Source organism: Varanus komodoensis, unplaced genomic scaffold, assembly GCF_004798865.1.
Source record: "Varanus komodoensis strain SLA01 unplaced genomic scaffold, ASM479886v1 scaffold9, whole genome shotgun sequence".
NCBI lineage: Eukaryota > Metazoa > Chordata > Lepidosauria > Squamata > Varanidae > Varanus > Varanus komodoensis.
In genome coordinates this window covers 19,669,827-19,682,284 of record NW_025336598.1, presented here as the reverse complement: position 1 = coordinate 19,682,284, position 12,458 = coordinate 19,669,827, and the positions used below count along the sequence as shown (strand labels likewise).

Here is a 12,458-nt window from a genome sequence, read left to right as displayed (position 1 = left end):
CCAAAAGTAAGTACATAAAATTCATAACCCAAATGAAGTCTAGGTACATTTCACTGCATGTGCTTGCATTTCTCCTTCCTCCATTAACCTTATCTCTATACTCCTCCCATCGCTTTTCACACACTGTGTATGTTACATGGCATTTCTTTTTGGGTTACATTATTCTGCAAAGTGTATGCACAATAATAATACTATATAAACACATTTTTAAAAATTAAGCAGCAAGGTATTCAAATAAGAAAATGCCAATACGTTCTTTGATACAATATCAAAGGAAAAGGTAATTTTCAACTCCCAAATGCAACTTTAATAATTGGTGTATTATATTGGTTTAATAATTGGAATTGGTGTATTATATTGGTTGCAAGTAAAAGTTATTAAGTCCCCAACTCAAACCTCATATCAAACATGTATTTCTCAATGTAGTAAAACTCTCAGGAATGCCATCTTTCTTAAATGAATGTTTTAAAGATTTATTAAAGGCTCAGTCCTATGCATATTAAGACAGAAAATTCCCCAGGGGAGTGCTAGGAGTTGTAGGACTTTTTTTTCTGCCTAAGCATGCTTAAGTTTGCAATCCAAGAAACTTTTAAAAGCTCAGATTCTTATCTAGCAGTAACAAAACTTATCTACCTAATAAGCAATAAATATGCAAATGTTATATTCAAAATGATATTAAACACTCATACCCAACATGTGATTTCAAAGGGACTTGGAGACTGGACAGAGCCATGAACAGTTAGGGGCTAGAACTGGAAGTTAAGTTTTGACTGGTCAAGGGTCAATGTGCATGTGTCACTCTGTCATTCTCAAAGAGTGCTGGAAGAGAACTGAGAAAATTTGGCTGCAAGTCCCCACCTGGTCATGAAATTAACCCTTAACCCACCCACACTCTCTCAGCCTAAGACACCTTACAGGAATGTTAAGAGAATAAAATGAGTTGGGGAGGAAGCATCTATGCTATTTTGAGTTCTTGGAGGGAAGATAGAAGGAAATTATTAATGACCTTTATCCCAGTTAAAAATGTCTAGTTTATTCAGTGAAATACCTGATCCTATCCCCAAGGCAAATGTACTAAATGGGTAGATAAACCAACTGACTGCTGGGAATACTAGTTAAAAGGAAGTATAATGCATCCAGATTCTAAGTTTGATTACTCAGAAGTTCCACCAAATACAGTGATAGTTAATGCCAAGAAATAACAATGGAGAGATGCAGTTCTTTAAAGCAGCCTTTTCCAACTTGGTGTCCTGCAGATTTATGGACTTCATCTCCCGGACTTCATCTCCCATCAGCCTCAGACAACATGGCCTGTGATCAGAAAAACTGTGAGTTGTACTCCTACAATCAGGAGGACACCAGTTTGGGGAAAGTTGCCTTAAAATAAGTCTAAACTAGTCACCAGGATTAAAAAATACAAGCGCATGGCTGGTCTTTTTTGGTTCACTTTGTAATAACATCCGCTTCTTTCTTCTGCTTTTATTTATGTATTATATTTACGTCCCGCCTTTTTTTCCTTTGACGCTGTGTGACACAGAAACCAGAGGAGAAAGAAATCATGAGGCCCAGCAAGGCGGGACATCCGTGTGTGCCCTGTTACTATGCCGAGCACAAATGCAAACCTGATCTCTTAAAACAAAGGTAAATATCCGCTCTAAATGGGTGTGTCCGGAAAAAATCAATCGATGAGAAATCCTTGACGAAGAAAGAGGATTCTGAGCATGAAACACCCAAAGAGGGCAGCGGGGTAGCCTTGCCTTCCCCGACTGGGCGCCCTTGGAAGTGTGGCACGGCAATGATGAGCGCTGCGGACCTGCACACCCAAGGGCACCAGGTTGGGGAAGGTCGAGACCGGGCCAACCACGCACGAACTCGGCTCGCCTTCCCGCGGCAGCTAAATGCCGGCTCCGGCAGCCAGAGGTCTCCTTGCGACAGAAGAGAGCGGAGGGGGCGGCCCTTGTGTCTTCTGCCCCGCCTTGCTTGCGGGGACGGGGCTGGGTAAGCCCTTCCCCTTTCTGGGCGCCGGCAGATCCGGCTCCCGTGGCGGTGGCTGGAGTCTGACGTGGTCCAAGCGAACCAAAACACAAAGGGGGAAGGAGGCGCCGCCGTTGTCGCAGCTGGGCCGCTGACGCTCCGTCTCTCGCCTCCCTCAGAATTAGAACAGCGCCTTCCAGCAACAGAGTGACGCTGGTGAGTGCTGTTTGCTTGGAGCTTCGGGCGCAGCCTGGTAATTTTCGGGAGGCTTTTTTTTGGAGGGGGGGTGAGGAAGAAGGGAAGCTGCGAGATAAGCCCATTTTCCCTCTGCGACGCTCTTGTAGCCAACTGCGGGATGTGGGATGCAGGGGATGCGAAAATGTATGGAATTGCACCCGATGGTCGTCGTAACTCAGCGTTGCTCAATCTGGTGTGTCGCCCTCCCCCAGAATGTTTTGCACTACAGTTCCCATCATTCCTGACATTCACCGTGCTGGATGGGGATGGTGGGAATTGTACTGCAGCACAGCCAAAGGGCCCCAGTTTGGGAAAAGCTGGTGTAACTTAATCCTTATGCATCTCAATGGATCTCCTCTAAGTAGGACTAACATTGGATACAATCCACAGAGTTCAGCTACACAAACAAACTTTCTCCTTTCGCTCCGGATTAAGCAGCTTGCTATCTTTTGCTGGGTCTGGGCAGTAGATGCAGGGTATCCTTTTTCCCCAAATAAGGTAGAGTTGCTGTGCAAAGTATTTACACTTGAACCATATGCAAATCCTGCAGCAGGGATTCTCTGGGGACAAGATTTCCGTTTCAGCCGGATCCTTCATTAGCAAGCCTGTTGCTTCCCAGTGCAAGTTTAGTCCTACCGACTTTCCTTTCCTTTCCTTTCCTTTCCTTTCCTTTCCTTTCCTTTCCGAGAGTCCCATCTGTGACTACAGGAAGTGATCGCTTTAACTCTAGCTTATATTGTTGCACCCTAGCAGAACTGTTCATTTGATGTGGTACCGCTATATGATTTTGGAGAGCATTTCCAGAGTTCTTTTGAGATGATGCAAGACCCTGTCAAATTCAGTGCGACTGGCAAGCATATGATTGGCCTGCAAGCCATGGCAGTTCAGTCAAACCCTTGGAGGTTGTCCATATTTACACACAAGTTAGTCTTGTAAATTCCAGTGGGTACGTGTGCATACTTCTGTGAAAGCAAGCTCTATTGTACATGCTGGACTTAGCTGTTGAATAAACAGGTGTAGGACTGTGCTGGGTGGGTTTTATGTTCTCCATATAGGATGGCCAGTTGCAGAAGTGAAGAGGCTCCTGCCCCTTTTAATAATTGTGCAGAAGAGGATTGTCTCAAAACATTTTGTTGCCTTCCCAGAGGTGAAGAATAACATGGTGTCTCTCTCAGCCCCCACTCCACCCATTTCCACTATGTATGAAAGCCAACTTGTTGTAAGCTGGCCTGCTGCTCAAGCAAGTTTTATTGGATTCGGTGCTGTTTATTTCTTTTATTGTGCTTGTGGTTATGTTATCTTTTAATTCAGTTTTTGTTTTATCCTCCAATTCTTTATTGTTATTATTGGCCACCTTGAGTGGCATTTCAGGTGGAAAGGCAGGATATATATTTACTTAATTGAAATAAACCACACTGGCAATTGAATCTTGTTTCACCACTTGTGATGGGACAGCCTCCTCCTCTGCAACTGAGGGTAGCAGGCTAGCTTTTTCAATAGTTTGACAATTGACATGGCAGCCACAACATTATCTGCCCCCTTTCCCTCAGCACTTCTTGACTGAAGCTGTTGCTCACTCTGCGCAATGGCAGGGTTAACCCTGTGTAGAAGAGGACATTCATCCTGCTGAAAATTTCCCTGTATGCACCTATTAAAAGTGCAATTTCTCTATTTTTTTTTAATCTGCCACCCTTCCTCCATTACCTTTTTTCCTTCTAGTAACACTGATCTACACACTTTCAATTTTGAGTTTCAAGCAACTGTTTCCTCAATCATTATGAAGAAACAGAAAATAGAAAAACCATGATCAGAACGAGATCTTGTGGAAGCTATTCACCCATAAAATAAAATGGACCTATGAAAGCTGTCCTGGGTTCCTTGCAGGAAGAAAAAAGTGAGATCTAAAAGCAACAGCAATAAGGAAGAAAGCTGGCAGAAAGCAATAAACCTTTGCTATGCTTTGATGTTCTTAATTTAAATAATGTTTAGATTGTAAGCATTTACCAGGGATTAAGAGATAGACCTGTGCCCATCGGTATCCTGATTGCAGGACCCCAGATCTCCTAATGAACACTCCAAGCAGCTGCATATAGCTATACAACATTGGGGACTTGGTGTGGAACGCAGTAGGTCAATTGCCAAGAGTCCAAGGAATGGGCATCTAACGCTGTGCTCAGAAATCTACCCTGCAGGTAAGGAGGAGCTACTGTAACCATGTCTTCAGTGCCCAGTCCTTGGAGCCAATCCAGGAGTGGATCATAATTGGCAGTATCAAAAGCCGATGACAGAGTGAACAGAATTAAAAGCGTTGCACTCCCCCGTTCCTCTCCCAATAAAGGTCATCCATCAGGTCAACCAAGGCTGATTTGGTTCTGTAACCATGATGAAACTGAGACTTAAAGAAGTCTAGATTATCAATATCCTGCAAGAGTGTTTGTACTTTTTCTGCCATGACTCTTAAGTACTTTCCCTAAGAAAGGGATATTTGTAACTGAGTGGTATTTATCAAATGCCATTGGGTTCAGAGTGAGTTACTTCAGAGTGGGAGCACTACTGTTCCTTTCTTTGCAACTCCTTCATGCAAATGTGCATTTACAGTTCCTTGGGTCCACCTGGTCATACCCCCTTGGCTAGCTACACAGCTGCTTGAGGACTTAACGGAAAAGCAATAGATCAACCCTCCTGCGCTGCCCACACCACTGCACAATAAACACAGAGTTGTGCCCTAGAATGTGCTTGGTTGTCTTTATTTGAGTCTAATTCCATTTGTGCTCTAGCCAATATCCTCCTTTTATTGGTGACTGAAGCTCCCCGGTATTCAAAGGAACAGAGTGGACTCTTCAGCTCTGGAGGGGACACTTGGGTGCAATCAGGCTGATGGCCCTCAAGTGGGCAGCCTTCTGCATCTTACTGTTCCACAGTAAGACCTTAAGGGCTCAGGTGGATCACCAGCAGTTCACTTAAAAATCTTCAAGAGCATTCAAAATTCCACTGGATTTCATCAGTTTTGTGGGGCAGTTCATCTGGAGGGAAGTAAGACCTTGAGTTCAAATCATACAGGAAGTGGTCTGACCATGACGATAGGGTTACTTAGGATCCTCCCCCATCCTGCCCCATTTTCAAACTACTTATCTCACAGCTAGAAGCAAAAACTGAATCAAAGTTATGTCTTGATTCATATGCTGCCCTGAAAACAAACTGAAGGCCATGAAGTCCTGACCTGGAGCTCCAAAGACAGCTTTGGTATGCACCCAGCTTCACCATCCTGAATTCCTCCAACACCACACTTGAGACCATCTCTGCCATCTTGCTCAGGGAGGTTCCTGGGCAGCAGGGTGGGTGGTACAGATACTATCTGTTACTTAACTCAAACCCTGATATTATTGGTGCAAACTGAGCATGTGGAGGTATCAGAAGGTATGATTCTATTTAGTGTGCTTTTACAGTGCTGTAAAATTGCAGTTTTATTATCTAGGTATTGGGATCTTTCTGTTTTTGTTTTGTTTTGTTTTGTTTTTGGGTTTTTTTAATTTGCTGAATGTACACTTGTTGATACCTTCATAACCATTATGTGGTCAAATTCCTGACTATCATTGTCCTGCATCTTGCCTAGCTGGATATTCTGGAGGATCAGAATGTCTTAAAAACAATGTGTGTGCAAAAATGCTTGCTTCCATACAACTCCTAAACTGGTTCATTTTTTGCCTCCAAGCTCTGCTAAAATGAAATTTATCCTAACCTACTTTCCCTACTGATCGGAGAACCATGCATGTTTATATATGCTGAGAAAGGTTTTTAAAAGATTGGGTGGGGGTGGGTCTTAGAATAGCAGGCTCTTCTCTGCCACATTGTACAGCTCCTCCTTTCTTTAGAGTTCAAGGAGCTAACAATAAACAGTCTCAACCTTAACAGAAACAGAAGATTGCAACAAATGAGCCCAGCAACATGATGTTGCAGTACATCATGCTTTCTGTTCATAACTTCAGCCACTCCATTCCATTCCCCTCCTGTTTTTCCATTCTACCTAACTGCCAACCAGCATTTTGTGGCCACTGAGCATACTCAGTTCACACTGGGCTATTTTGGGGTCACCTTTCCCTCTTAGCATTTTTTCCCAAAGAGTTTTTGTGCTTCTGTAAACCTTGAGTTTCCCCACAAGCCAGCTGATACCTTCCCTTCATTGGTGAGTGAGTGCTGCTACTTTGACTGGTTAAGCATTGATACTCTCACCTGAACATTCAAATTGGTCTCTATGGCAAAATGTCATCCTTACTAAAACAGGACAAAACAACATAGGATATCAAAGTTAAACTAGTCGCAGGGAGGAAAGCCTTCACTCTATAACTGTAACCCATTTTAGCCCTACTTAGAGTAGACCAATTGAAATGGAAAAACTTACCTTAGACATGGCTTAGTTAAATATCCTTCATTATGGTGGGACTACTCTAAGTAAGGCTAACATTCCATAAAACTTTTGGATTATTAAAAACTGTCTTCACCATTCCAGATGAGGGTGCGGATCCAGTCTCCCTGTATAGAAGGGAGTTTTACTGCCTCAGTGTGACTACTCAGAAGCCCCTCTTACTGATCTATTCTTGCGTGTTTCTTCCAAGAAGCCATGGTAATATATACTATCTGCCTTGTCTTCATTTCCCCCCTCACAACAACAATGCTCTGAGTGAGATTTGGCTTGTTTATAGCCAGTGAAACTAGAACCCAGGTCTCTTGAGTCCCGGTGAAGATAAACAGATGGCAAGGATGGATGCAACAGACAAGAGAGTCTCTGTTAATGCTTTGATTAAATTGGCAGGTTTGAATGGGAGAAGATGGTTCTTCCGGTTTCTAGATTCCACTTTGTAAAGAACTTTAAAGGTCATGAACAGCAGAAACCGGAGCTTGTTCAGACCTGAACTCGGATTCTGCCTTAACTGAATCTCCTTGAGGGTCCTTCTCCATCTAATCTACCTCTGAAGGATGTTGACAGGATTAAACTGGGGGTGGGGGGCAATATAGGCCACTCTGATCCTGACAGGTATGATTGGATAAAGATAAAACAATCTAAAACAACAAATTGAGGATGTAATTTACTCTAGTTCAGCATTCCCCAATCTGGGGCCCTCCAGGTTTGATGCAGTCCAACACGTTTGGGGGGCACCCATTTGGGAAGGCTGCTTTATTTCCCAGAGATTGCTTTAAATTTGGGACAAATGGAGCAATGACCCCCTGCCTGTCCCCTACCATTCTTTGGCAGAAAAAATGCCATGTAACCATGTGCATCTACTCCCCTGCATCCAGGTGTCCCATATGGTCTTCTCCTGGATTCTCCCAGTGTTGGTAAAATATTGACATCTGCCCTGGCCTCTGCTCCAATCAAATTTAAACATTTTATGCTCAGGTTTGCAACCATGAGAAACATTAATTTTTAGCACATTTGATTGTTCAAGGTAGTAAACATCTAAGTTGCCATGATGAAGTACTGTTCAGTGGGTAGCTATTGCATGGCCTCTATAATAAAAAAGACGGATGACTTAAGTCATTTTTATTTTCTTAAACACAACGTGTTTTTAATAAGGAATTTGCTGTAAGACAAAACACTTTCATTTCCTAGTTTCATCTATATGTTTAGATGTTAAATACAGCAGGGGGTATATCGTATTTGCATAGTGAACATCCATTTTAAGACAGAGCAGCTGTTAATTCTTTATGGTAGTTATTCTGCAAGACAGTCATGGTCTTTATTTGTGGTTTTCCCTGAAGGTTCTTAAACATCTGAAGAGAATCAGAGGCTGGGCTGAAAAGCCCTGAAACCTTGAGGGTGGGGCCAAGAATGTAGTTCCCTTTTATGCATGATACTCCTTTGCATGTTTCATATATGAAGGGGGCTATTAACATAAAAGCTGTAAGATAAAGTAACCTACCTCAGCTTCACATCTTCCAGGTGGGTTGAACTAGAACTTCCATCATTCCCCTGGCATGTTAAGCTGGGGAAGGCTGGTATAAAATTTGATAAAATTAGGGGAGATTCTGTCTTGTCTTTCTGTTTTGTCTGTCTGTCTGTGCATTTGTGTTGGATAGGTTTTAGGCTGCCATGCTTGGCAACAAGTCCCGTTAAAATTGGTGATACGTCTCAGTAGATAAACTTTGGGTTACAACAGTATTTATTTTTAAAAAGCATATGCCAAAATATTTTAAAATGTTAAGGATATAATCCTATGCAAACTTAGACAGTAAAATGCCCTACAATTGCAATACTGGCAGAACATTGTGTTTTGGTACATTGCATTGCTGATATAAAGTTTAGAACTGGGCTGAAAATTCTGCACATTGCAGTCTCCTGGGAATGTTGGTGACGTCTCTGTTTTAACTGTTTTAAGTTAAATCCTTAAGATTTGGCTAAACTTGGTGTGGTGGTGTGTTGTTTATTTATAGCACCTTTAGTCTAATCATTAGCCAAGAAAGGCTCTCAGTGTGACTTATAAAAACTGATATTAAGTCAATCTCAAATGTAAATGATTCACATGTTGGATTGGGACTCAGGGGATCAGGGTTCAAGTCCCCATGAAGTGTGACTCAGCCTGACCTACCTTGCAGGGTTGTTGCATGGATACAATGGAGAAGATGATCATGTAAGCTGTTTTGCATTGCTTTGAAGAAAAAAGGTGGGGTATAAGCATACTGATAATTTTTTTTAATTAATATTGCTCTAAAATGTAAGTGCATTCTCTCTGTCTAAGCATAATTCTGATATGCAGTTTGTGAGCTAGGAAGTCTGGGTTCATGTGATGCATTCACCTGCGTGATTGCCAGTTTAACTATACTGCCTTTGCCTCCTTATTGTTGATGTATTATATCAGACAAGCTTTCAAGTGCTGAGATAATTTTCTGTAGGCTGAGAAAAAGATGCAATTCAGCCCAATTTCAGTACAAGAGTGCTGAATAAAATAAGAAGTTGATATGTGAAGTTGCCCATTGAAAATTAGTTTTATAGTTGACTGCAAGGAATGAACTTGACTATTCCCTAACAGTCCAAACATTGTGTTTACCAGATGCCATATTTTACTGGCTGGGTATCTTCTGTTAAATGCTGAAGTCTCATAGCGATCTAAAATGTTGGGCCTCCTTTGGAGCCTTCGATGCTTATGCCTTGATTAGGGTTCCACAGTACTGCCTTGAGACACAGAAATTGATGCAAATATACCTCTCAATTACTAGAAAGTTCTTAAAACACAGTGGAGTGTATCCAGAAGGCTGCAATCCTGTGCTCTCTTTCCTACTTAACTCTATGGGACCTTTTGCTGAGTGGACTTGTGTAGGATTGTACTGTTAGTTAGTTGCCCTGAACTGAATCATACAGTCACTTGGGAGCAAGACCCATTACTTGCAATAGGAATTGCATCAGAGTAGATATGCATAGGACTCTATTGTCAGTTATGAGTAACCTGTCCATTGGGACCTAAATTTAACTGGATTAATCCTGTCATATTAATCTAACCCTTGAAACAGCATATGAAGATGAGCTGTGGGAATATCAGTCCAACCTCTCAGAAAGGCAAGAAGAGCAATTCTACAGTAGGAAGAAAATGGCACACTGGTGTGGGCTCTTCCCATAACATACATTTTTAACAATGTTTGCATTGGAAAGAATCCATCTACAATAGCCAACTTAAGTGCATTAACCCTACCAAGTACTTACGTAAATTACGTGACACCCATCATTCCAGATTTTCTCCATTGATACATTTTAATTGAATTTAATCATTGAGCAGTATCTCTGAGCACTTGCCTTACAACATCTGGATACCACTAGTACCTCCGGTTTAGTAAGTACATTATGTAGCTTACTACTACTATCCACTGGCATTAATTCAGATTGAGACCAATTGATAGTATCACCTGAAAATATACCAAAACTATCAATGAATCTCATTAATTTGGATGTAAGAGATGTTAATTTATTGATCAATACATTAAAATATCTGCATATAAAGCTGTTACATGCTCAGTCTGCTCATTTATGTGTCTACTATTGCACAGTGCAAGCTGCCATGGGTACCTATACTGTGTAGGTTTTCAGGTTTGCTCTGGGTGCTTTGGCAGTTGCCTCTGAGACTCAGTTGATTTACGGGTTCTTGTGGAAACTTGAGATTTGATGAGGTATCCACTGGAAGTCACAGTGAGTAATATGTCCAGAAACAGAATTAAACTGTTTGCATATTACCGCAAACAGGGGTTATATAAGGGGTTATATAAATCAGCAAAAAAATCCTATAACACTTGTTAGACTGTTCATTGAAGCACTCAATACTATGGTGAACATCTGCAGAACGACTCTTAAAATGTTCTTTAAAAATGCATGCTTCTAAGATGCCATGCTGATGTGGTGAAACTGTATTTAGTTTAACTGATGTGCCATAAACATGGCCTTGTTATTTTTCAGTGTTGAACTTAAACGCATAGACTAGTAGAGTTGGAAGGGGCCAAGAAGGCCATTGGGTCCAATGCCCTGCTCAGTACCAAACTCCAAGATAAGCCATCCTTTTCAGATGGCTGGCCAGCTGCATCTGGAATGCCTCTAGTGTGGGAGAGCTCACAGGATCCCTAGGTAATTGGTGCCATTGCCATTTCACTGCCATTATAGTGGTTCCTTTGTCATGATTGGCAGGTAGTTTTTAGTAAAAAGTGTACCCATTGAATAGGTACAAGCAGAAGGTCATGTTCTTGGCCTTTTTACAATTTCTTTGAGCGTTGCAAAAGTCATATGATTTACTCATACTTCTTGCAATATATTATGAACTAGTTGGATCAGCTCACCTTGATGCCCATTTTATGGATAAAATCTGGTATGCTTGTGCTCTGAAATGAACTCTCACATTAAAATAGAGTAAAAGATTTCTCTGTGTTTGAAAACTGCTCACAAAGTGATTACATCATGAGAAAAGGCCTGGTTTGCATGTAATGACATCCCAGAGTAGGGCTTGTAATTGAATCATGGCTTGCTCTTGAATCATGACTTGTTGTGTGTGGACCCTGCACTGATAACTATGAGCTGGTGACCATGCATAACCCAAGAACCCATGTTTTGTTTTTGGGTTGTGAATTCCAGATTGTTTGTGGCTAACAACCAATAGTTAAATCAGAATGCAAGCTTTGCGCATAATGACAAACCACAATTCAACAACAGGTCTGTTCATCTTTAACCAACTCATACTCTGAGTTGCAGTTAAATTAAACACAAAGCAGTCATTGTCATCAAGTTTAATTTGCATAAAATGCTTGTAGGCAAATTGGATTGTAGCTGGATCTAAGAAACAAAGAAGGAGTGCATTAAGGAATTGATAGTCTTATGCCAGACATTCTTTTATTATTACAAACACCTGCATTTTGCCATTTCAGATTGAAAAGGGGAGGAGAGAGGCTTCCTACATAGAAAGCTAGCATTAAGCTAGACCCCTTCTCCCTAGTAGCTACCTTTTTATGTGCAGGCAGTGGGGGTGGGTTGTTTGTTTGTTTGTTTTGCTGAAGAATCCTTTGATCATATGGCCCCCCTGCCTGATATGGTTTAGTTCAGAAACATACGACCTGCTGCTTATGTAGATTAAATATAAGAAGCAATACCAGGGATAGACTTGGGTAGCTGTAGAGGTGGAGCTACAAAGATGGGGCAGGCTTCATTCAGTGACTTCTCTTGAATTGAGCAAAACTGAAAGTTCTGCACCTGCCATGTTGTTCATTAGGTGTCTGACACAAACACACAGTTTTTGGTAGGAAACAACTCATGATGTTTATCAAACCCCTTTGTGGCTACCATGCATGGTTGCAGATCATATTCTACTTCATTGGTCATGCTGTGAAGTCTTACACTGGAACTATCATTCCTCTAGCCCAGAACTGCATGTTTTTACTTTCAGTTGGTCTCAGGCCCCATCCTTACAGGTTCCCTTTAATGCAGCCTTCCTCATCCTTCTCTCCAAATGTGTTTGATTACATCCTCAATAATGTTTGTGTTGGCCAGGAATGATGGGAGTTGTAGTTCTACATCTAGAGGGAAGCAGGCTGAAGAAGGTTGCTCTAAGGCATTGTTTTCTTTCCAGCTTCAGTCCTATCCATGTTTAGACAGGAAGAAAAACAGCTCAGAGGTCTCTATTTTAAACCTTACTTCTTAACTCTCAGGGTACAATACCAGGTGGAAAGTTCAACAACTGCCAGCATTTCTTAGCCTGCCGAGACTGGTGTTGTAAGACTTCTCT

The 12,458-nt window shown here is 41.7% G+C and overlaps 1 protein-coding gene across 2 annotated transcripts in view; it reads left to right on the top strand.

Annotated features, from left to right (window-relative positions):
• The first annotated feature begins 2,035 nt into the window (after positions 1–2,035).
• Positions 2,036–12,458, top strand: part of SMIM14 (small integral membrane protein 14) — a 27,823-nt gene continuing 17,400 nt past the window's right edge. Inside the window, exons 1-2 of one of the 2 annotated variants that reach the window (XM_044418445.1) lie at positions 2,036–2,190; positions 4,262–4,403. The gene's annotated coding sequence lies outside the window, so the exon portion shown is untranslated. The remainder of the gene's footprint in view (positions 2,191–4,261; positions 4,404–12,458) is intronic. The other variant, XM_044418444.1, reaches the window with a different exon arrangement.